We start from the raw sequence: 22,531 nt of genomic DNA, 5'->3' as shown, positions 1-22,531 counted from the left end.
AACCTCAGCACTTCAGAATATGAAAGAAAAAGTGAAAAGGTGAAATTCATGAAAAGCCTTTAGAGCAAAAGCACAAATTCAACACATAGGGAAGTTATCATTAGTGCAACCTGTCTTGTCACTCATTTCCCTTCTGCCAATATACCTGAAGCCTGGCTTTCTCTCCTATTGAAGGCAGAAAGGAAATTCTGTTTGAGACTAATGTGTTGTTTAGTTATCATTATGCTAATCTTTCCACAGATAGCAACTGTTAATGTTTTCTGAATTTACCTGGCATCTCAAAACAAAAAAACAAAAACTACTGTTTGAGGGGTGAAAGATGTTTTTTAAAGTTCGAAGTGAACTTGGAGGAGATGGTTGGACAGGATGCCCCTCTCCTGCAGCACTTCCCACCAGTATGCTGTGGCTGTCCAGGTAAAGGGAAGGGGCCAAACAAGCAGCATTTCTGTTCCTGCCAAATGGCCCTGGTCACTTGTTTTGGACTTGCCAAGGGCAGGGCCCCCACCATAGACTGTGTGGAGCTGAAAGCTGAATACAGAATACTTTTCTGTGCCTCTTGCCTGTGGAGCAGGCTTGTCTGCCCCAGATCACACTTGAATAGATGAAAAGAATCCATTTTTTGCCTTGGCCCAAGGCCTGCAGTGGAGGCCACAAAGGCGCTTACAAACAAACTGGAGTGGAAGAGCAGCAAAGAAAGTGCAGAGAAGACTCAGGAAAGTGTAAGAGGAAATGAACAAGAACATTTCCAGCTGATGTAGATTATCAGTTTTTCAAATGGCCCCTGTGCTCCCATTTGGAGAAATGAAATTGCAAAGCAACTAGTTCCAGCCTCCTGTGCTTTTCCTGGAATCGGGTCTCCCACTATTTTAAGGAAATCTAGGTGAAAATCTGTTAGCCCCAAAATTGGGATCCTGGAAGACAAGGAAACATCCTGAGCAAGACGGATTTCTCTCCCGAAGCTGGATTCCAGGAATTTAAGAGTTTAACCAAAAGTAAGAAAAATGCCGATTCATGCATGATAATGATGTTGGGAATTTAGCAGTGATATTTTTTTAAATCAGTATGCTTTGTTTGGTGGGAAATTGTGAGAACTGGTTCCTTTGTTTAAGAGTTGTCTTTTGGAGTAGCTGGAAAGGCAGGTCCTTAACTCTCAACTCTAGTTAGAAATGGGATTCTCACAGCTGAGAAATGACCACTTCTAATATACCTGTCCCCAGAATACATTCCCAGGGATGTTTAGGAGGGATTAGTCTTTAACTCTTATCCAGGATTGAACAGGAATAGAATCTGTGTGGGTAAGGGAGCTGGATTCTTCTAGGTCTTGGATGGATTAACTTTTGACTGTTTCTGAACAGATATTTTTGGGGAAAAAATAAGTAGACTATCAGGATTATAATAAATGATCAGGTCTATAAATATTATTTTTAAAAAAATTTTTGTGATGCTGGGTATGAAACCCCGTATGCTAGGCAAATTCTCTGCCACTGAGCTACACCCCCAACCCCCAGGTCTGATTTTGATGGCAAATCCTACATTTTTTCCCTATAATTTTACTTCTACTCTCTTTTCCAATTGCTTGTTTCTCATCTTCGCTGATGTGCATGCTGCCTGGCACCAGTATCTAAGCAGTACTACTGGTACCACCAGGAACCACATCTTTAAATGCAAACCCCCAGGCCCCACCCCAAAACTACGGAATCAGAATATCGGGGAAGGAGAAGGAATGTATCTAATTCTTTTAACCTGGAGAAGACCTGGGGCTTTGAAGGCACAAAGATCTAAGTTTAAACCATAGTGTTGCAGATTCCTGTGTGATATCAGGCAAATTAATTCAACCTTTGTCTCAGCTCTCTGGGCTGGAAAGCAGGGATAATTATACCTACTTGAAACTATTGTTGCAAATATTAAGTGACATATTTATAATTAATGTGAGCGGCTTAGTATGGAACAAAGTGAATGTTCCATGTATGTGAACAATTGTATTTTGTGGAACATTTCCTTTGGTCCATGCCTAGTTGTCAGAAAGCTGCAAATCAGCCTAGTTTATACCTTACCTCTCTGTTCCTCCTTAACCCTTCAATAGCCAGTTTTCCCACACACTCTGTTTTATAAGCAAGGAAGAGCCAGCTGTGATGAGCCCTTGTCCTGAATATTTGCCCAGGAAGATCTTCCCTGTTGTTCTGGACTGCTCCCTGCGGTGTTCTCCTTGTCTCTGTTCTCTGGCTTTCACTTACTCAGCCTTCTTCAACTTGGTGGCCTCTTCAGGCTCTGTTTGCTGGCTCATGATCTTCACCTCTTTTTAATGTGCATGCTGTCTTTATTTTGACACTACCTACAATTCTCTCTAAAAGACTCTTCCTAGCTGATGTGATGGTCATCCCAGCTATTTGGGAGGCTGTGGCAGGAGCATTGAAAGTTCAAAGCCAGCCTGGGCAATTTAACAAGACCCTGTCTCAAAATAAGTACATAAAAAGGGTTGGGGATGTAGCTCGGTGGTAAATCCTCTCTGGATTCAATTTCCAGTGCCAAAAAGAAAAAGAAAAAAAGCAAACAGAAGATTCTTCCTCATTCCTCCCATTTCCTGTGAAACTCTCATTCTCCCAGTGGTAGTGATAAGGTTCCCAATCCCTTGCCAGGAAAGGGACCCTGACAAACTGCTTTGGAAACCCAAATTCTCTGTGAACAGACACATGCAAAGAAACAGAAAACAATTAGGGTATTTGCTTGAAAATACTGGCCTCCTGATGAGACCCTTAAGTCCTCACTCCATTTTATGAAAGCCTTTATACTTGCTTTTAAACTGCATTCCACTCCTTTGCCTCTCAAGGCTGGAAAGTGGGTTTGTGTGAACCTTTTCTGGAAAGAAGTTAGGCTCAGTAAGGTGTGCAAAGAACAATTAAAACAGCCTTGTGAACATGACAGTTTCCAGCTCAAGGAGTTGGTTATTAATTGCTCAACACTTGAAATGCTAAATATGTGTGAGTGGGTGGTTGTGTGTGCTCTCTCTCTCCCTCTCTCTCTCCCCCCCTCCCCTTTCTCATATTTGTTAATTTTCAGTAATTGGGTACTGTCCCCAGGAGAGCAGTATTGAAAGGAGACATCTCTAGCATAGCTAACACTCCTTAATGGTTGAGTGAACATATAAGTGATATAAAAGGTAGCCCAAATAACAACGTAAACTTATTCACTCTTACACCTTAGTAATGGAAGGAGTTAGAAAATAGTATTGTCCTTGGTGTGAGATTGGAGAAATGAGAGTATTCAATCATTTCCCCAAGGTTGCTCTCGATGAGTCTCTGGTGGAAACCAACTTTAGTAAAAGTGCAATTAGCACTTTTGGCGGGGGTGGAGGGGTTGGGAGGTGTACTGGGGATTAAACCCAGGGGGACTTAATCACTGAGCCACAGCTTTAGCCCTTTTTTGTATTTTATTTAGAGTCAAATCTCTCTAAATTGTTTAGGGACTTGCTAAATTGCTAAGGCTGGCTTTGAACTCATGATCCTCCTGCCTCAGTCTCCCGAGCCGCTGGGATTACCTTGCCTGGGTACAATTAGCACTTTTAAGTACCTGGTAGCCCTTGACATTGCTGCCCTTCAGTCCCTGGAGATGGGTACCAGTTCTTGAGAAAAATAACTCTCTCTCTCTCTCTCTCTCTCTCTCACACACACACACACACACACACACTCGCTGCATAGAAACAGGAAACTTTATTTCTTCTAGGCTCTGTTTTTCATAGCGTAACTGGTGTACTCTAATAACAAAGCTCAGAGACATATTTGTTGAGTTGAACCAAGTCCTGAATTTGTAGATGAAAAGAGCTATTCCCTCTCTATGGGGATTACAGTGTACCAACTCTGAATTCTGGGGACAATTCATCATAGTTATATTGCTTGGAAGCAAAAAATTGAGGTGTCAATATGGTTAAATCAATGACCATACAGTCAGGAAGATAAAATATGATATAAATAGATGTATATTTACAGAAAACTAAACAAATACAATGTGTATTTTGAGTAAGATTAATGAATATTTGGACCAGGTCCTGAAGGAATATGCTGAGAACTGAACCCGTTTCCTATAATAAACTGAATTTAGGCAGTAATTAGTACCAGACAGCATTAACTGTGTTCCCAACTGCTCAAGAATTTTAGTCAATTATAAAAGTATAACATAACAGTCCTACAAAAACATGTGTGAACGTTGGAACTTTTCTGGTTTGACCAGCCAATACCCAGGGATTAGGCCTGAGCATCAGATCAGTCTGTGAGACCCTCCTTTGACTTCCAAAGGGAAAATGGGAAATAAGTGCCAGAGAAGTTTTTAAGACACATCTCTTCTGAGCTCTCACTTTTTTTTTAAATAAATCCTTATTTTATTTATTTATTTTTATGTGGTGTTGAGGATCGAACTCAGTGCCTTGTGCGTGCAAAGCAAGCATTCTACCAACTGAGCTATATCCCCAGCCCAACTCTCACTTTTTAACTAAACAAAATTCTTAAGCTAAATGGCTGATGTGCTAAGAATCTAGGTTATCATCCAATAGATGAAGGAAATTTATTTTGTTTTGTGGGTTTGGAGATTAAACCCTGTGAATATTAGGCAAATGCTCTACCATTGCTATATCCCCAGCCTGAGGAAAGAGTTGTGATTCTCAGAAGTCTTTAATGTGCACATACCTTTAGCAAAAAGATGATCTACCAGCCATTGCCATAGAGTATTGGGGATTGAATTCAGGGCCTGGCATACTGGCACTTTACCACTGCAATATGTCTCTAGCCCCATAGGACTATTAAAGTATAGCCTAGCATGTGTGAGGGCCTGGATTCTATCCTAAGTGCCTAAAACAGAGAAAGAAAAGAAAAATTATGTTATGACATATGATTATATAAAAATGATGTCATGGATAAATATGTATTGACATGAAAAGCTAAATATATTAAGGGAAAAAGTAGATTGCACACATTATTATTGTTATTATTTTAAATATATATTTTAGTTGTAGTTGGACACTTTATTTTATTTATTTTTACGTGGTGCTGAAGAATGAACCCAGTGCCTTGGACATGCTAGGCAAGCACTCTACCACTGAGCCACAACCCCAGCCCACACATTATTTTCAATATGATTGTGTTGGCTGTTAAAATATAAAATGTATACAGATATGTACCAAAATATTGATAGTAATTATCTCTGAATTTTGATTATGGGTTTTTCTGTATACATGCCTTTTCTAATTTTTTAATGAGGAGCTTTTATTGTTTTATCTCTTTTTAAATATTATTTATTTATTTACTTACTTATTTATACATATCAGGGATTGAACCCAGGGCACTTAACCACTCAGTCACATTCCCAGCCCTTTTTATTTTTATTTTGAGACATGGTCTCAGTAAGTTGGTAAGGGTCTTGCTAAATTGTTGAGGCTGGCCTCACACTTGTGGTCCTCCTGCCTCAGCCTCCCAAGTTGCTGGAATTACAGGCATGTCACCATTCCCAGTTCTCTTTTTAAAATCTTTACTGGTTTCCAAATGGTATAATATATGTATTCTATAGAAAACTACATACATTTCTGAGGAAAAAAATTTTCATATAAAATAAACAGAAAGCCATCCTCTCTTCCAACTCCTAAAGTAAGGAGAGATTCATGAGCAGCTTAGTAATTCATCAATCATTCATGCATCCTGTGTTTCAGGAGTTGAATATGGGAAACTAGGCTAAATAAAACCTGTCCTGCATCCTGAGTTTGCCATAAGGAAGACTGAGGACATTTCCATAGTGCCAGGCTATCAGCAAGTATCCAGTGGAGTAGGTTTTGTAGTTCTTTTTATTTCATCCTGGGAACATGTAGACTATCAAGCTATTCTTTGACATATGACAGTTCTCCTGGCATCTCTCAGGTCACTTCACTGGGTTCCTGCTGTTGCTGGTCGCTGGGGCCATCTATGACACTTTAAAATTAGTTACTGACACAGATTCTTAAAAGCATAGCCCAATATATAGAAGTTATTTCTGAGAGACAAAGTCAGTTCATTCTGAAGACCAAGTTTAGAGGTTGTGCACCAGCAGACAACGGTTTATGTAACAGTTTGTCTTTGTTCCTGGAGCCATGTGTGACCTTTCTGCTCTTTCCTGCTGACACCATCTCCAACAGAAAAATACAATCTGTTTAGCTTAATGTCCCTCCTTCCCTCCTGAGCCTTAGTAGAGAATAATAACAGCAGCTGCATGACTTTTACATAACGAAAATACTTTATTTACTTTTGTATTTAATTTATGCATCTGTCCAATGTTTGCACAGCTGTTTGATGTCTGTATGCCCCATAGATTAGTCTTTGCTGATTTCATCTCTCTTAAACTGTAGGCATTGAAAACCAGAGGTACATTCCTGTTCACTTTTCTTTGCCCTGCCTCCAGCTGGTATGGTATCATCTGTGTGGTACCAGGCAGATGAAAATTTAATTAAGAAGGATTCTTCTGAGCTGAGGATGTAGCTTGGTGGTAATGCACTTGCTTAGCATGTGTGACGCCCTAGGTTCGATCTCCAGCATTTCCAATAAAAACGCCAAAGAGGTTTTTAATGTGTCTCAAGAAACTCTACCGGGATTAGGGAGGTGTAGGATGTGAGAGCCAGCCCAGAAACAGAGCTAGTGCAATGTTTGGGATGGGAAAATGGCCCTCTTACTCAAGTTTAGCTGCCTTTCGAATACCAATAAGAACTGAGCATTTGATATGCCAGTGTTTTGCCTAATCAATGCACCAGAGCGTATCTTTAGTTGCTGAATTTGAATATGAATTCATCTTCCATGTTGTTTTCTTGTAAGTCATGGGAAGAGTTAGGGCCAACCGCAGCAGGTGAAAATGTTAACACAAGACCATTTGTTTTCTTCCCTCTAGGGGAAGAAAGGGAGTACAAAGGGAATGTTCTCTTTTGAGGGATTGTCTCCTTCCATGTATTAGAATGTATGGTGTGTTGATCAGCTTTCCATTTATATCCACTATCTGAGATAAATTATGAAGATAATTATAAAGGTTTGTTTTGTCTTTATACTTTTTTTAAAGGTTCTAGTCAATGATCAATTGGTCTTGTTACTTTGGATCTATGACAGCACATCATAGCCACAATGGGTGGTGGAACAAAACCAGTCACCTCAAGGCCAAGAACCAAAAGGAAGAGGAAGGGGCTGAGGCCCCATTATACCCTTCAAGGCACATCCCCAATGACCTAAGGACCTCCCACTTGTCCCCACTTCTTAAAGGTTCCACCATGTCTGAATAGTGCCAAACAGGAGACCAAACTTTTTAAACACATGGGTCTTTGGGGGGACCCTTAAGATTCAAATTATACCACATGGTTAACATTATTTTTTCTTTTTTGGTACTGGGGATTTGAATCCAGGGGTATTCTACCACTGATCTATTTCCTTCCTTCCTCCCTTCCTTCCTTTCATCAGGGATTGAATTCAGGGGCACTCTGTATCAATGAGTTATATCTCCAGCCCTTTTTATTTTTTGAAACACTGTCTCACTAAGTTGTAGAGGCTGGCCTGGAACTTGTGATCCTCCTACCTCAGTCTCCCAGGCAGCTGAGATTATAGGTGTGCTCTACTCTGCCTGGTTATATTCTTATCCAGTTTGTGCTATCCAGCCATCATTTACAAAAAAAAAAAAAAAAAGTAACATGTCTTTTATTATCATAAAGCATAGACCAAATTTTAGCTGGATTTTGAATCTTTCCATGTTTCAGTTTTTGTTAAAGTCAACAGTCTTATACTTGATGAAACATTAGGTCTTCTATTGAAAAGTACACAGAAGTGCACTCTAAATTAACTAAATTATATTTTTTAAACCAGCTTAATTCTATTACTTCTATAGTAGTACTATATAATGTTGCCATGAGTAAGGGGGTGTTGTTTGCTTTTTAAAAAAATCCATCAAGGACTACTGAGAAATTGAGCTCAGGGGCACCCTACTACTGAACTACATCCCCAACCCTTTTTATTTTTTACAAGACAGGGTCTTGCTAAGTTACCCGGGCTGGCCTCGAGTTTGTAATAGTCCTGCCTCAGCCTCCAAAATTGATGTGATTACAGATCTGTGCCACTGTGCTCAGCTCAGAGAAATAATTTTTAAATTAGACCATGACCTGAGAAAGAAGGAATGAACTAGTAAGTTTGAGTTTGCTATCAGCTCTGCTTGAGACTGGCTTTTTATATCACTCTGAGGAGTAATGCTGTTTGTTTTCAACATGAAATACATAAGAGGAAAAATTGAGTGTGGAACAGGGGAATAATCTTTTGATAGGGTAGTTTTATTGTTTTGTTTGATACATTATGACCTCCAGCCCCCAGTATATACAGGGATCATCCATACTTAAAGTTAAATACAAAATAACTTCTCAAGCTAAGTACACGTGATTTTTCAAAAAAAAATTAATAAAATACCATATAGGATTTTCTACACAGTTCTTCTCAAGTTGCCTGGGAAACCTTATATCTACTGCATTCAGTGTTAGAAACATAGGTAAATTCTCAGCCAGTACGTATTTTGAATATAGCAGGAAAACACAGATGTTTTAGACTTTCTGAGCTACATTAAATTCTGGAAACTAGAAGCTATAAAAGACAAAATCGTGGGAGGGGAATTGCAGGGAGCACTCTGGAAAAGCAGCAGCTCCAGAGTTGAGTGACCTCTCTTTGATCTCTTGCTTTCCCAAGTCACTTTCCCATGCATTTCCTCAACGCTGGCTTCAGTTCTTTAGATCTAATAAAAGGCTTTGGGGTTGGGAGCATCACCACGTGTCTGAGTAGAGTGCTGATTCAGGCCAGCTTTCAGAGAGGAGTGGAGGATTCCATGTGTTTACAGTAAAATGTGTGTGTGTGAGGGTGTGTGTATGTGTGAGGGTGTGTGTATGTGTGAGTCTGTTTTCTCATGAGCAGTAAGAACATCTCATGACTATCACAGCCAGCAATAAGAGAGTTAGCTTCTTCCAAGTCACTTCAATTAAACACATATTCTAAATAAAGTAGCATGCTTCCTGGGAATAGAGTTTCAAAAAGTTCCTATACCCTACTCCTTTTCCAGACAATTTACTGCTCCTTAAAGATCTAATTATACAAATGTATTTTACTCTGTTTGTACATTAATGCTTTCTTGAACCTCCACATAATTTTGCTTGATAAGAAGCAGAATTAATGGGGCTGGGGTTGTAACTCAGTGGTTGAGTACTTGTCTCTCATGTGTGAGGCACTGGGTTTGATCTGCAATACCACATAAATAAATAAATAAATAAATAAAATAAAGATATTGTGTCCATCTACAACTAAAAAAAAAAAAAAAAAAAAACAATAAAAAAGGAAAAGAAAAAGCAGAATTAAGCCAATTGCAACAGCACAGAGCTGTAATCCCAGCCACTTACGAGGCTGAGGCAGAAGGACTACAGATTCAGGGCCAGCCTCAGCAATTTAGCAAGACTCTGTATCAAAATAAGAACTAATAAATGCTGTAGCTGTAGCTCAGTGGTAGAACCCCTTGGGTTCAATCCTCAGTATGGGGATGGGGAGAAGCAGAATTCATCTTTTATGCAAATATTTACATTTTAATGCTTTTTCTTTCATTTTCTGGATAAAGTTCAAATCTGACTATAAAATGGATTGTGTGTTATTCTCATGATGCTGCAGAATATAAAACCTCAAACAGTAGATGATATACTTAGATGACTGTACAGGTTGTTTTGTGTGTTTTTTTGTCTTTTTTTTTTTTTTTTGTCTGTGTGTTAATTAGCTTTCTGTTGCTGTGACAAAATACTTGAGAATAACTACTTAAAGGAGAAAAGGTTTATTTTGGCTTACAGTTTCAGTCCATGGTCAGCTGGCTCTATTGCTTTTATGCCTGTAGAAAGGCAGAAACATCATGATGAAAAGGCATGGTGGAATATATCTGCTTATGGCAGCCAGGAAATACAAAAGGAGGAAGAGACTGGGAACAAGATACAATTCGAAGGGCATACTCCTAAGGATCTACTCCCTTCAACCACCTCCCACCTCCTACAGTTTCTACCACCTCCTGATATTCATTCAGCTATGAGTCCATCAATGGATCTACTGATAAGGTCAGAACCATCATGATTCAATTACTTTCCCACAGCCTCACCTCCGAAATTTCTGTACTGGGGACATTCCAGATCCAAAACATAACAATTTGTTTTCTTTTGATATAATGAAATAACTGAGGCTGGGTAATTTATAAAAAAAGAAGTTTATTTAGCTCATAGTTTTGGAGGCTAAAAGTCCAAATAGCATGTGCTGTCTCTAGCACCCCACCTGCAGCTGTATCATATGATGGCAGATGGCATCATGGTTAGAGCGGATACTAACAGGAGAGCCAGGGTGTGGTGGCGCACGCCTATAAACAGAAGCTCAGGAGGATGAGGCAGGAGGATTGCCAGTTCAAAGCCAGCTTCAGCAACTTAGCATAGCCCTAAGCAACTTAGCAAGACTCTATCTCAAAATAAAAAATAAAAAAGTGTTGGTGATGTGACTCAGTGGTTAAGCACTCCTGGAGCAGGCTCACCCTCTAATAATCACTTGCGTTTAAGAGGACTAACTCAGGTTCCCATGAGAGTTATTTTAATCCCTTCTAGTATAGCACCCCCAATGACCTAACTAACTCTCCCTAGGCTTTGCTTCTTTAAATGTCTCAGTAGCCAGCTATGGTGATTTATATTTGCAGTTCCAGCTGCTTAGGAAGCTGAGGCAGGAGGTTCACTTGAGCTCACAATCTTGAGACCAGCCTGGTTGGGCAACATAGAGAGACTTCATCTAAAGAAAAAAAAAAAAAAAGGGCTGGGGCTGTGGCTCAGAGGTAGAGCGCTTGCCTGCCATGCATGAGGCACTGGGTTTGATCCTCAGCACCACATAAAAATAAAATGAAGATATTGGATCCACCTATGAATAAAAATAAATATTAAAAAAAGAAAAAAAAGTCCCATCACCTCACCTCTTTACATTTTTACACTGGGAATCAAGATTCTAATACACGAAACATTGGGAGGCACACTCAAATCATGTCCACACTGTAGTACTTTGCTACCTAAATTTCCTAAATTTTTTTCTGATAATTTTAGAGATGCTGAATGATTTAGAAATGCTGATTTTTGCAGTGTTTAGATAAATTTTAAAATATATTTATTTCTTGTAGCTTCTCAAAATTCTAGACAAAGAAAAAAATTGGGATAGTAATCACTGTTAATTTCCAAATTTTATTTCTTCCAAAGCATTTTCATAATAATGAAATCATTCTACCTTTATGATATTTACTCAAGAAGAAAGAGAGAAAGCCCATTTTACAGATGAAAACACCACTTATGACTTATGCAAGTTTACATGATGGGGCAAGAAAAAACATGAAAGGGAAGTTTTGCATTTCCTAAAATTTACTATGTTCCTTTTCAACATGGTGATTATTTCATTTAGGAAGGAGAAGGCACTTCATATAATTTAACTTTAATTTTTCGGTCTTTACTTCTACAAATCAAGTCTAATTGCAAGGTAAGACTTTCCTATAAGCATTAAATTAACCATTTAATATATACCTTTCTTTGCTAAATCTTGATATTTTCTTAGATGTCCAGTATAGTTTGTTTTGATTTGATTTGGAGTAAATTCCCATTTGTAATAAGTATAAAGATAGATCCATAGCAATACGAAACAGCAGATAAGAAATGAGCAAATAAATTTTGTATTCTGGTAGTACCATTCATTCATTCAATGTTATGGTACAATGGGGAATAATCAAAGCTCCTGCCCTTAATGATCTTATATTTTACTAAGAGAGACAAATAATAAATATTGATTACATAACTTAATCCCATAGTCATAAGTGCTATGGGAAGAAAAAAGCAGAGTAAATGGACAGAGAAGGCAGAACTATTTTTGTTATAGTCAGTCAAAAGGTTTGTTTAAAAGACTGGAGGGTGAGGTCCCCCTTGCAGATTTGAGGGAAGGTAGGAGGTGGTTGTGGGTGGAGCAGAATGAATGGCAAGAGAATAAAGATTAAAGAAGTGAGCATGACTGAAGGGACTGGAAAGACCAGAAGGGACTTTGGATTTTATTTCAGTGTGATTAAAAGCTTAGAATCCTAGAGGGTTTTAAGCAGGGAGAATGATATTGTCACACTAGTGTCTTAAAAACAAATTCTTCAGTGGTGGTGTTGAGAATAGGCTACAGAGAGTAACAAATGGAAACAGGGAGATCACTTAGGGACTTTTGCAGTCACACAGGAGAGTGATCATGGGGAGAGATGTGGTGTGCATAGCTAAGAGGTAGGGAAAAGATTGAGTTCAGGGTTTTTTGTTTATTTGTTTTGGTGAGAGAGTGTACGTGTATGTGGTGGCGGCAGAGAGGGCTTTACTAGGGACTGAACCCAGATTCTAGCACATACTAGGCAAGCATGTTACCACTGAGCTACATTCCCTAGCCGTTTTTATTTTTATTTTGAGACAGCGTCTCATTAAGGTGTCCAGGCTGGCCTTGAACTTGTGATCCTCCTGCCTCAGCCACCTGAGTAGCTGGGTTTATAAGCATGCTGCTTGTATTGGTTTCAGTTTTTAGGATAGAACTGGAAGGATTTGCTGCCAAAATGAATATGATGGTGGAAAGAGGCAAGTTAGTTATTAGATAGGCAAGACTTGGAGGAAGCAATTTTGGGGTTATTTTGAATATGGACAGTCAAGAGCTCTGTTTTAGATACATTAAGTTTGAGTTATCCAAGTGGAAATGTCAGTGAGGCAGCTGGATATATGAGCCTGGAGCCCTGGGGAGAGGTTGGGGTTAAAAGTATACATACATCAGTGAGTGGAAGCTATTTAAAGCCTTAGGCTGGAAGAGATTCTGGCAGGATGGGAATGTAGAAAGACAATAGGAAGGGCCCAAGGTCAGAGCCCCTGGGCAGTCAACATTTAGAATTCTGGAAGAGGAGAAGGATCCAGTGGAGGAGCCTACAAAGGAGCTGAAGGATTCAAAAATAGGCATATAGATAGGTACATTACAGTTTAAAGATGGAAACAAACTCTTCATGAGAGAATAACCAAAAGTTCTAAATTATTGTGATAGAAGTTAATAAACCAAAATGTGATGGGAGAGGAAAGAAAATGGAAAGTTTATCATTTCAATGAACACATGACTGATTTGTCAAATCGCGGCAAATAGGACTACTAATGTTCCTTAAAATGCTGTCCAAGAGTAGTTTTGCTGTTGTTGTTTTAAAGGGTTCAATGTTTAGAGAGGCTATTCCTTGGACATTGATATTAGCTAAGAGAATGCTACAGAGAGACAACATGCATTTTTCTTCAAAAACATTTTTGGTTGTCCTATTTTATAGGGGTGCAATATTAAGCTGTCCCCTTGGTGGGGGGCAGGGAGAGGGGCATGCAGGAAGCAAAGCAATGTCAATTGTCACTTTGGAAAAATTCTTGATTAAACCTGGCCCACTCTCAGCAACTTATTTTTCTTAAGCCAGCTATTGGGCATTCAGTTTGGGGATGTAAATAAGCTTCTTCTATCTCTCTTGCTCAGTCCCAGACTAACTGAAACTCAAGGTTAGGTAAGTGTTGCAGTCATTTGTGTAGCTTCCTTCCTGGCTGGCTCCACTTTTCTGCACCATGATGCTGCTCAGTGCCTAAAGGGGACTGCAACGCAACAGAGCTGAGATGCAGAGAGTGAGTCCAGATGCCACCTCCTGGAAGATGACAGTGCCAGGCTGAGAAAGGAGGCCAGCCTGAGGCCTCCAACACCTTCAGAGAGATGGGGAGTCTGTCTACCCTCTTTCCTGCCCCCTCACCTTGTAAATATTAAACCAAACCATAAACAGCAAATTCAGTTATTTAACATTATTTTATGGTTGAACAGACGTTTTCTTTTTTGGGGGATGTTTGAATTTTTGTGATTTATATATTTAATCACTAAGGATGTTATTAGGACAGAGGTAATTGATTACAAACATCTGAAACACCAAGGTCAGATGGCTGCAGAGTTGCCTAGCGATTACAACCTTGAGTTTATATGCAGGTTTAGCAGCAATAAGTACTGATTCATAGGACATTTTGATAGTTCTATCCCAGAAGAGGGAGTGCTGGCTCAGAATAGATTAAGTAGTATCAACACCCTTGAACTTGCTTAAACACCTCTGGCATTTGGAAAACACATGTGCAATACATTTGTTCTTTCTCTGAACTAGATCTAATATAAACAGGGGGATATTTACCACAATGTTTTTAGGATCTAAAGCAAAATATATGTATCATCCAATGAATACATCATTATGGTTTGGATCATAAATGTCCCCAAAAGTCTTATATGCTGAAGGCTTGTTCCCCAGCCTGTGGTGCTATTGGGAGGTGGTGGAATCTTTAGGAGGTGGGGCCTAGTGGAATGAAGTTAGGTGAGGGGGGTCTGTCCTTGAAGGAGATATCTAGACACCAGCCCCTTCTTCTCTCTCCTTTTTGTCTTTTGTTACCTCCATGAGATGAGCAGCTTTGCTTCACCACATGCTTCCCGCCATGGTGCTCTACCTTGCCTCCAAAAGCAATGGAGTCAACTGACCTTGGGAACAATGAGCCAAAATAACTCTTTTTCCTCCTAAGTTGAATATCTCAGGTATTTTTTCATAGTGATAGAAAGTCGACTGACACAGAAATTCTAGATTTTTATATATTACCTCTACCACCCAAACCCAAACCATTTAACATTCAGTAGCTGCAGCTAAATTTCAGGATTTTATGTAAAACTTCAGGATATGAATGAAGGCATTCCAAAAAGAATGCAATATCATGATCTTAACTGAGAGTAGCCAAGAGACTGCAGCCTTTGGCAGAACTTGTTTTCCATGATGATGTACTTTCTTTCCCACACAGAGCCCCTCTTAGTATCACAGGATACTTGCATGTAAGTTCACCAAACCTTGGGAATGATGCAAGCTACCAAATATACACTTGTTCCTCTAAGGCAGAAATGACTCTATGGTCCAAGGGTGAATCCCATGCTGCTGCTGCAATTTGATAAAAGATAATTTTTAAACATAGTTTAAATAATTTTAAACTATGGTTTTACTTTGAAGTTCTCTAGTTTTCATTGTTTACCTTGGTGTTTCGCTATCTCTTAAGAAGTATCACAAAGACTATGCATCCCAAAAGCATCTATTTTCAGTAGAGGGTTGAGATGTACTCATTGAAAGTTGGCTTCTTTATATTTTTCCCATCTGTTTGTGTCTCTGCAAACCTTTTCATTCTGTTTCTTTGGTTCTGTGCTAGAAAACATGCAGAATCTTGTTCTGTAAAGAAATTTCAGTTATGCTGAAACTGGCAGAATAGGATTATTGTTCATGTTCACTCCCGAATTTGTCTCCAGAATGTGGTGAAATCCTGGTTTATGTATGCCCTTGAAATTTTGCTAATTGTAGTCAAGGCCATGTTTTATTTTCAACAACTCCCATTGAAATGACTAAATGCTGAGTGGACCCAAATCACTGCAGTGACATTAGATGATGCAGTATTTGGCATTAATAGGCTTGAGAATAAGAGTAAATTATGTAGGTTAATCACCCTTCTTCTCCCCCAACATTTTGATACAGAATGAGTCATAAGGATTGAAGTATACACATATAAAAGAAAAACAAAATTGGAAAACAGTAGGATATCAAGATGTCTTTCCTGCATTCTGTCACACTGATGGTCGTTGCAGGTGGAACTGCTGCACAGTCTTTGGAGGCTGAACAAAAGGAACAAGAACCAAGGGCAATGTCATCCCAAGCAGGGGATTCCTGGAAGCTCCTTCACTTGCTTCCAAAATCTCTTTTCAGTTTAACCATGCACCTTCAGGTTTGCTACTCTTTCACCCTTTCTTGTCTTTACTCTCCCTGGATCAGATATGCCACTTTCAATTTTCTGGTCTATAACTCTGAATGAAGAAACCAACTGAAGGGAACTTTTAGGCATTTCTCCATCCCGATTCTAAATAATAAGCAGCGCGAGTTGATTGCGCACCCAAATGAGCAAGGGAGGGTGAAGGCAAAGATCTTCCACTTGCGGCAACGCCCCCTCTCCTCCCCGGTGAGGCGACAGTATTCTGGGGTCAGCTGGGAGTGGAGAGGAGCCACTGCCGTAGTCTCCGAGGATGCCTTTTCCTGGTGTTGCTAGTGCTGCAGGTTTTTAATTTCTGTACGACAGCACGATGCAGAGGCCGAGGCAAAAGACCACATTCGACCCCTGGGGCAGCATCTCATCGCCAGTCCAGTTCTCGGCTCGCTCCGCCACCCCATCCTACCCTACTCCGAGAGGGGCTCCTGCTTGCCCTTCGCCGCCCCCCCGCAGCGCACGTGCGCTCCTGGGACAACAGCAGGCGAGGCCTTGGCGCGCCCCCGCCTCACGGCCGCGCGCGCGCTCCGCCCGCCCTCCTCGCGCGTGCTCGTGCCCGCGGTCGCGGAGGCGTGCCTCTTCTCCCTGCTGCGGGCGTCGCGGGTGCGGGAGGAGGCGGAGCGGAGGAGGCGGAGGCTGGGCGGGCGGCGGGCTCTGGCGGGGGCGCGCGCCGGCCAGCGGGGCGGGGGCGGCCGGAAGGCGTCGGGGTGAGGGGCTCTGGAGCCCTAGAACCCGCGTTCCCCGGGGCTGATCCGCCGCGGGAGGGCGAGCGTGGTGCGCGCCGGAGGTGGGGACTTCGAGGCCCCGGCCGGGAGCCCGGCTCCCCCGCCCCCGAGCCTGACGGGGTGGCGAGGCGGGATGCGGCTCTGGCGCAGGGGGAGCCCGGCCGAGCCCCCGCGGCGGCCCTGGGCGGCCAGGCTCTAGGAGCGGCGGCGTCGGCGGAGGCGGGCGGAGGGCGTCGGGCCCGGCCCCGGCCCGCGGAGGGCAGACACGGAGCGGCGAGCGGGGCGCAGCGACGCCGCGGCGCGGCGGGGCCGCGGGGCTCGGTAAGGCGGGGGCGCGGGCGGGCCGGGGGCGCCGGTGACGTGGGCTGGCGCCGCGGGGAAGGCTGCGGGGGCCTTTCTTTCTCTTTTAGAAAAAATTCTTTTAAAAGTAGAACCTCCTGATCGAATATTATTGAGGGACCGATCTCGGGTTTCTGCTGGTTCCTCCTCCCCGGGACTCTTCTCCCGGCCTCTCGGGGCGCCCGGGGCTGCGGGCCCACAGCCTCCCGCGCTCGCATCCCGCTTTTCCTCACGGCCTCAGCGAATGAGGCGTTGGGATAGATTCCTGGCCTGCTGCAGTGCTCTGCGCCCCAGACTGAAGTCAGGCAACAGCCGCGCTCCCCGGGAATGGCTTAGTGGGGGCCTTGGGGACCCGGGTGCTCCCACAGGAGCCCGCGCGAGAGCGTTCCTATAGGCTGTCCACTGTCGACAGCGCAGGTCTCGGCCCCCAGTTTGTGTGTGTGTGTGTGTGTGTGTGTGTGTCCGCAGCTGAGCGTGATGTCTCCGCTCTCTGGGACTCCGGTGGAGTTTGTCCTCTTATCTTTCTAATTGGCTGAAGTTGGCGCTACATGTTGGACGATAGTGATGACTTAGTGCCTTTTCCCCCCTTGATTTCCCCCGCCACCCCTGCAGGGTGCCTTTCTCATTTTGTTGACTAGATAGAGTAACTGTTTATGTTAAAGATTTTCATAAACCACACACAGGACAAGGTAGGGAGAGAAAGACATACTTGATTTCTTCGCTCTAATTTGCCTCTGGACCCTGTGTAACCTCACCTTCTGGGGCTGAATCTTAGAGAAGGAGGGGAGGTGGACGCCCAGAGCAGGATGCTTGGGGTACAGTTTAATAGTTATCTTATAGGAAATAGAATTTGGATAATTATAATTTTGATCTACACTCAGAATTAAAATCAGCTCTTAAAATGCTTGGGGCACTGCATGATGTTACATGGATAACTAACAGCTGGGCGGTGGCATTGTTGCCAGCATCTCTTATTTTCCATTCTTTCAGAGTCTTATTTGGCACAGATTTAGACCTTTTAAGTAAGTCTGAATGGGAGTAACTTTACGGATGCATTGGTTGCTTTTGTAAAAGTTGTCTGTATTTATATTTCTGTGGGAAGAAGAAAAGCTAATGATGCTATAGTACAGTGGCTTTGAAAATACCCAGATGTGCCAGTTTGATTCAGTAATTGGATCTTTTTGTGATATTTTTGAATAGTGATGGTTGTGGTTTAATTTTGCATGTTTTCTTATTGCGTGAATTAAAGTTCAATTTAGAATCCACCATTGTTCTTTGGACTTAAGCATGAAAGAAATAGAAACAATAATTTCTGTTACAACACAACTTCAGAGTTTTCCTAGCACTCCTTAGTGTGTATTCTTTTTCACAGGGTTATTTGTGAAGTTGAGGTATTATTATGATGTGATTTCCATTTTCAGGAATGGACATGTGGACATAAAATTGGACATGTGGTGATGTTTTTATACAACAGGATCTGTAATGGTGTGAGGTTGGAATTGTGTTTAAACCAGTTATCTTCCTAACATGTCACTTTAGCAGTCATGGAATAAAGCAGCACTTTGGACAGAGACTTGTCCAGACTGCTAGGGTGGTAGCCCAGTTTACTTAGGATCCTGCATGTGGAGGTGGGGGACAGGGTTAAGTAGTGGGGCAGAAAAGATGTAAGTGGGACAGAGAGGAAATGCTAGTTGAAGAATGTTCTTTCTTTATATAACTGTTTTGTTTTCCAGGGAGAAACTAAGAACCAGTGAGGTAGGCTCAACTGTTTTTAGAGCCTTTGATGTTGGTTTGAATTCCAGTAGTAGTTATGTTCCTTTTATTTCCTTTGCCCAGCCCCACATAATTTTCCAGTCACCAAAACTTTTCTGCAGTTGGATTGAGACTTTAATGGCAATACATTCATCTTTCATCTCCATTTCCACACACACGTATCTCTCTCTCTCTCTCTCTCTCTCTCTCTCTCTCTCTCTGCAGCAATCAAAGATTTTTGTTGTTGTTGCTAGTTTATTCTTTGGATGACATATTCAACAGTGTTTTCCCTTCCCAAGCTGATCTGGACATAGTATCTGCAGAGTGTACATAGATACTCTTGCCTATAGATGTATAGATGCGTTTAATAAATGTCAGGCACTAGTAGCTGTTTTCATCATAAGACTGTGGTAGCAAAAGAAAAATAAAATGCACTAAACATAGTTGTATTTTTAAAGGCCAAAACTAGCATCTTTGAGAAACTTTAGTCTCTAACCCATGAATATATAATCTGATGTCCATGGAAGTGGTCAAGAGACAGCCAGGACTTGAAGTTGAGCTGCCTTTGGGGTTCTGTCACTTCATAGATGAGTACACCTTCTCTGGGCACATCTTTGACATTTTTGAGCTTGTTTTCCTTATCTGTAAAATAGCGATCAGAAAGCTTGCATTGTCTTCCTCATAGTGTTGTGAAGGATCAAACAATAGTAAGAATGTGGAAATGCTTTGTATAGCTGTTTTCATCTAAGATATTACTGTCATTACATATAAACTTAGTATTGAATACAGTCTTATGTCACTTGGCAAATTGGCCTGGTAAACTGTTTTATTTATTTATTTTTGCAGTGCAGGGCATTGAATCCAGGGTCTCATGCCTGCTAGGCAAACACTGAACCACTGAGCTACATCCTTGGTCCTTGACAAACTGTCTTAAATGTTTTAACAGCAGTTTAAAAAAATGTAGATAAGGGACAAGAATGCATTAAGTTTCTTCCAGTTCCAAAATTTTGTGATTTTTATCTAATTAATGAGAAAATTCCTATACCTACAGTTTTAGACTCTTTGGAATTTTCAGTTATTTTGGGACAGGACAAATTTATTGAGATTTTTTGAGATTCTTAAAAGTTCCAGTTCATAATACCCAAGGAAGTTACAAGTTAGAATGTGTGAATGGTAAAAACTATTTTGTATTTGTCTGCATTATTTAGTGGGATTGGCAAAATATAGGATGCAGACCTGAATGGCTCATGAGCTAGAAATGATTTAAAAATTTTAAAGAGGTTGAAAAATCTCATAAGAGTAATATTTCTTGATGTGAAAATTATGTGAAACTCCAGTTTCAGTGTCCTTAAAGAAAGTTTTATGGGGACAGAGTCACCCTTACTTGTTTTTGTTGTCTATGGCTAGTTTGGTGTTCAACAGCAGATTCAAGCACTCTTGAGAGACAGCATGGACTGGAAAGCCTAAAATATTCATTATCTGGCCCTTGACAGAAAAAATTTGTCAACTCTGATTTAGGACTTCAGATGTTTTGCTTAATTAGTACACATAAAATTTCCTGTCATAGCAGTATGAAGTTAAGAGCTGTGGAAAGGTATAATTTTTACTTTGGAACAAGAGAATTGGATTCAAATGCTAGCAGTGATATTTATAAACTTTGGTCCTGGACAAACTATCATCTTGGTGCTTCAGGTACCTTCATTGTCATCAAGGAATAGCAGTACCTTAGAAGGTCTTAGTGAGGTTGAAATGAACGGGTCAAGGCTTAACAAAATATCAGGCAATTTAGTAAGTACACAGTAAGTGATACATGATGATTGTAAATTCTAGTCTAACAGCATGCCTGAAGTATTGTATATTCTACCTTTGTCCTTAGCTGAGTAGTGTGCTACTTGTTCTGAAATTTTCTCCTTTACTGAAACCATTATTTAATTAATAGCTAATAATTGGAATAACTTGAGAAATTTCCTATATGTTGCACTATATATTTATTAAATACCTACATATTTCAGATAATTAAGAATGAGGGAAAAAGTAATTCTGTTATTCATAGATCCTGGTTCTTGGTAATTTCCTGGTAATGTTCTTAAGTTTGCAGGGTAAGTTTAAAAACCACTTTTATTCTAATACTGGCTTTTTTTTCTTAATATTTAAAACTTTTTTTTTAGTTGTAGATGGACACAATACCTTTATTTTTATGTGATGCTGAGGATTGAACCTAGTGTCTCACAAGTGCTCTACCACTGAGCCACAACCCCTAGCCCCTGGCTTTATCTTTTTTTTTGAGAAAGATATGTGGGAAAACCCTCTTTTAATTAAACTAAGTCTAGATAACCTTCCCGGTGTGTGTAATACACTCTTCAGTCTTCCTTATGATTTACATTAACCTCTGGAACATCCTCTTTATAGAAGAAATAGACATAGTTTACTATTTACAGATTTTGATATTAAGCCCCCCTCCCCCTTTTTTTTCTTAAGTATTTGGCTTAAATTACTTTACAGTTGAGAAATTTGGTGTGCTGCTAGACCTCAGATGCTGATTTATTTAATCCCAGAGGAAGAGTGAGCAAATAAAAAAAGGCCATTGTTCTGACTGAGTTAAACAAAACAGAACTGGGGTCATTGTGACTCTTGTAGGCCTACAAATCATGTGGGTTTTGTGGCCTTAGATGATGCTTAAATGCAGTGGGATGATCCTGGTGAGGTAGTAGGGGGTGTTAAATTCCCACACTGTCTTTGGTGGAATAGTGCATTGGAGACAGAGGGGTTCTTCCATGTAGCGGTAGAGCCCTACGCTAGAATAAAATACAAGGCTCTAATTTAATCCCTTTAAAAAGGAGAGATCTAAAGAAAACACATGTCAAGATGAGATTGTATTTTCTTTTGAGGTTAAAAAACAAACAAAACCAGAGGTTTCCTATCTGGCAGATGAAAGTTGAACAGGGATATTCCCTACAGTAGTATAATGTAGATTGTATAAAATAGATAATTACAAATTTTCAGTATACTTAGACAAGGGGACTTTCCCTGGTATTTAAGAGAGATTGTTTTAGAGGGACAGGTAAAAGGAAGTGAGAATTGGGATGTTTGGCTTAATTTCTCATGAGAAGGATATGTACTAGAATATTCAGAGTGGATGTAAGATTTTGATTTTTAGGGACATCCAATTACTTTCCTTATGGCTTTCTGTCTTTTAGAATATTTTATACTTTGAATTGTCATATCATTAACATTGGAGTTTGCATGGATGGAAACATTGAAAGGAAATGCATATGTGACTCAGCCCTTTGGAAATGTTATGTGTGTTCAAATTGTCCCTATAGGCACCATACTCAGATTTTCCTCCATTTTGTCCTAAAACATTAAAGGTTTTGTTATCTGGAGTTTAGCCTCATAGTTGTGGGCAGGCCATTTGACTGCACTGTTGTTTTATTCCCTTGTGTTCCTCTTTTCATTGGAAAGGTAAGTAGTCAAAAGGTCTCTTAAGATGAGTAGCATTTTCAGTGATTTTGAAGAACATACCATGTCAAGTTCAGTAATTACCTAGAATCTTAAAGGCAGACAAAAAAAAAAAAAAAAGCATTTTTTAATAGGAAAAGGAGTTTTGAACTTGGTGCTGGAGGACCTGGGAATTTGTCTTGGCTGTGCTGTAAACAGTCCATGACTTAAATAATTCATCTCTCTGACACTCATTTTCCTCATACATAAAATGAAGGGACAGATTGGAGGTCTCTAAGGTCCCTTTATGTTTCAATGCCATTTTCATCATTTTGTCTGTGATGTTGGGGATCAAACTCAGGATCTCAGG

At 40.6% G+C, this 22,531-nt stretch overlaps 1 protein-coding gene across 1 annotated transcript in view; it reads left to right on the top strand.

The window, feature by feature from the left end:
* The first annotated feature begins 16,653 nt into the window (after positions 1 to 16,653).
* The window catches only part of Arhgap32 (Rho GTPase activating protein 32), a 288,193-nt gene continuing 282,315 nt past the window's right edge, over positions 16,654 to 22,531 (top strand). Inside the window, exon 1 of the mRNA XM_071616860.1 lies at positions 16,654 to 16,953. The gene's annotated coding sequence lies outside the window, so the exon portion shown is untranslated. The remainder of the gene's footprint in view (positions 16,954 to 22,531) is intronic.

The sequence above is a fragment of the Marmota flaviventris genome, chromosome 9 (genome assembly GCF_047511675.1).
Source record: "Marmota flaviventris isolate mMarFla1 chromosome 9, mMarFla1.hap1, whole genome shotgun sequence".
NCBI lineage: Eukaryota > Metazoa > Chordata > Mammalia > Rodentia > Sciuridae > Marmota > Marmota flaviventris.
This window is presented reverse-complemented; position numbering and strand designations above follow the sequence as displayed.